Below are 3846 nucleotides of genomic sequence, written 5' to 3'. Positions count from 1 at the left end.
AAACTTGTATAATTCATAGAAAATTCATACTAGCTCCTTTTTAATCCATTCTAGTTTCTATAATTTTGAAATAATATATTTTAATACTTACTGTCTCCGTTTTGACATGAAAACAGTAAGAAAAATAATTTCTCACTTAATCCTATTTAAACCACATAAACCTTAGGAAATTCATATCTTAAAATCTATAACTCCAAAAATTATGATTCCTGTTCTTAGGATTTTATATTAATGTGTAGATTATTACTGTGTATTTTGTTTATATGTTTGGTGTGATGTTAATTTTCTCTATATACTGTGCTTGTTTGTATTGTGGCGAGTAGAAGAGCATGTGATTGTGGATCCTAGTGACCAGCAGATAGAAGTAGCTGAGCAGGAGCTCATTGAAGGCATGTTGTGCCCTTGACCACTTTTGTTACCGAATAATGTTATTTATTGTCACTATTCAATGCACAAGTTTAATTTTGATGGGACTCAATAGGTCACCCTAGTCTGATTATCTTTCACCTTGTTTACCCCTGAATCACTTGGGTAGTTTTGCTATTGCTTTACATGGTTTTGGGATAATATTTTTATATCCATGTTCCAGTTATTTTGTTATTCTATTTATGTTCATGTCAAGATCATTAATGTTAATTGGAACATGGAGCTTAACTTGAGAAACACGTGCCACCACAAGGGTTTAATGGGACGCCCTTGGCCAACTAACTAGGAAAGCTAGTGGAAGAATACCTTACCCGAAAGGGGCAAGGGCAGTAGGGATTGCATGCAAGGAGGTTCTCGGGTTGATTTTGCTGCGATGGCGGTCAGACGGGGGATTCTTGCAAGTGCTCTTCCCATAAACTGTAGCGGGTTTTCGGAAGCTAGTGGAACTTTGTAAAGGCCTCGTAGTGGATCCCTAGCCATTCACCTCGGTAGTGTCTAAGGGTCTAGCTAACCCTAGCGACATGGGATACACGACTTGTGGGTACAGGGTACAACCTCTGCAGAGTGTAAAACTGGTATACTAGCCGTGCTCGCGGTCATGAGCAGCTCAGGACTCTCTAATGATTAATTTGTGTAACTTAAACTCAATTTTGTCATTTGCATATGCATGGGATTGTTATTAATTTTGTTCTATTATTTTATTTAAGGTTTGGTATTTACTTACATTTAGTAACTGCTAATAAAATTTTGACCAACTACTTAAAAGCAATGCTCAGCTTTAACCCCTATTGTTGATTAGCCTTACACATCACATGAACTCCCACCTTTGGTGGGTTCATGCCACTGGTTCCCCACAACTTGTTGAGCTATGATCATGTGTGAGCTCACCCTTGCTGTCTCACACCCCCCACAAGAGAAGAACAGGTGGTTCAAGTGGAGCCACACCTCGAGGAGTTCGATTCGATCTAGGTGGCGTCTCCCAGTTGACTTTCTGGCGCCAAGGATGGATTTTAGATCCTGTTATATTTATCTTTTATTTTGTAAGACTTCCACTATGTAATAAGTACTCTAATTATATTGTGATGTTTATCTCTATACACTTTGTTATTATATATGTTGTCTTCTTTGGCGCATGTATGAGGTGCACCCGGCTTTGTCCCTTAAAGCCCGGGGTGTTACACCCACCGCGGTTAGTCGTGTTGGCATCACCGGAGCTCACCGTTTCCCTAGCCGTGACACGCATCGATCTATCCTCTGCGTCGTAAAGATCGTGGCAAGCAACCGGTTATCATCCCAGAACCATTCCCCTCTCGCGCGCCATGGTGAGCTGGCCACCGTAAAAATATCCTGGCCACGGTGAACTCGATCCCAATCCAAAATTCGTGATAAACTTAGCTGGAGTCTAAAAATTGGAGGCACCCCCTATTCCACCTACTTGTTACGCGCCCAGCACACCGCTTCTCACCTCCAATCATCCACCGTAGCGCCCGAATTTGGATTTCCCCCAAATCAGTTCTCCGCACAGCCGTGAACACCCCCTCCATCGATCCACCGCTCTGTCCCCTTGAGTCCTGGTAAGTTGCTAAAGCTCATCGTGCTCCCAATTCGTATGCTACTGCACTATGTCATTGGGAACGAACCGAGAAAGCTTCAAATCCTCAGGTGCCCATAGACCGAGCTCTAGGACGGCGTTCGGGCTCAATTAGTGATCCCCAGTGGAGTGCCATGTGTAGAATTAGGTGTATACCGAATTCGAGCACAGATTATTGGGTATTGCGGCCGGTACAAGCTCGCCGGAGCAGCCACTCCATCGTCCGTGGTTGGGGACCTGGCCATGCGAAAAAGAAAGAAGTGAAGGGCCTAGGTGCACATGTTAGTGGTACAAGTGAATAGGGAATAAGGATTCTTTGCTGGTTTTTCAAATAGTCGAGGTCCTCTGCGCAAAATCGCCAGCTAGGGCGTGCTTTGCTTGGTTGTGGGCCGGTTTGGGCCAGATTCAGCCCAGTACTATTCATAGTTTTCCTTTTTCTTTTTTCTGCCAGACTTGGAAAATTGTAGGAAACCCTAGAAAAATGGTAAAATTATAGGAACAATTTTGCTAGACTCCTAAATGCATCTAGTATTTAATAAAAATAGTTCCAAGATTTTTAGTCCAAACCTGGAATTATTTAGCATTTAAAGATGCCTAAACCTAGCCTTTTTAGAATTTTATAATTAATTTGGTAGCTCCAAAAATAATAAAACTTTTTGGGTAAGCTAAGTTTGATGATTAAAGCCCTTGGGTGGAGTTTAAAAGGATTTGGACAATATTTGGTACCAAACCCAAAACACTAGCTTCCTTGGGTTTAATTACCTTGTACTGATAGAATACTAACTCAGGAAACCCTAGTGACTAGTGTGTACCGTGAAGGAAAGTTGTATTCAAGATACAATTGTAATACTCGAGGTGTTACCCAAGGCCCTGACTCAATACATGCACCTATGACCTATTATCACATGTGTTTTAGTGTGAGGAAGGAACACCAAAATTTAGAAACCATGGCTTAATTAAGTGATGATCATGGTATAAGGAATACCCTAGCTTTTCATGTATCTCCACATTGGAAAAAGATGCTCAAACCCTAGACCCCCCTTGAGCCATTGGAGCCCCAAGATTGAATTAGTGGAAGTGCTAAGTAGATTACCAAATCATGACTTAAACCTTTTACAAAAGTTGTAGAACATTTTAATACCTACAAGAAATAGTAAGGGAATTATTCCAAAAAGGTCCCACAAAAACCCCAAGTTAAGCACCCAAGTGGAAAGCACCCAAGAGCAACCTATTTTTCTCTAAGTCAAAATTTATCCCTCTTCTAAAGATCAGATATGTTCAATTAGTTGCAGGTGCCAAATCAACATGGTCCAATTGGCAAAAAGGCGCCAAATTACCCAAGGCACACCCCTGAAAAATTTGAAACCAAACCAAAACCGTTTGTCATGGTTTGACACGAGTTTTGTCTCGAGTTGAACAGTGTCGACAACCCTAACTTGGCGCCACCATATCTCATAAACCAGACCAGATCTTCACTTGGAACTCACACAAACTAGATAGCCCTAGGTGCAGAGAGGAGATCTTACACAAGACTTTTGGCGAGATTCACACGTTTGGCTGCTCAGCAAGCGCTTGAACTAGGGCTGAAGGAAACAAACACGTGTTCGACCAGCCCTAGCATGCCAGAGCACGCCCGGCGCTCGGCCCCGCGCACCCGCGCTGAGCGACGCCTGACCCCATGCCCACGCTCGAGCCTATAAAACCGACCAAGGCCTTGACCGTACACCCCCGCTCGCTCTCAGCCCCGCCCAAGCGCGATATTACCGGAGTTCCCTCTGCGCACGGCGTGCCAGCGGCCGCCCGAGCCCCGACCACTGTGGACCGGCCAC

The sequence above is a fragment of the Zea mays genome, chromosome 3, assembly GCF_902167145.1.
Source record: "Zea mays cultivar B73 chromosome 3, Zm-B73-REFERENCE-NAM-5.0, whole genome shotgun sequence".
In the NCBI taxonomy this organism is placed as follows: domain Eukaryota; kingdom Viridiplantae; phylum Streptophyta; class Magnoliopsida; order Poales; family Poaceae; genus Zea; species Zea mays.
The sequence above is the reverse complement of the archived record's forward strand: the minus strand, read 5'-3'. Positions refer to the sequence as shown.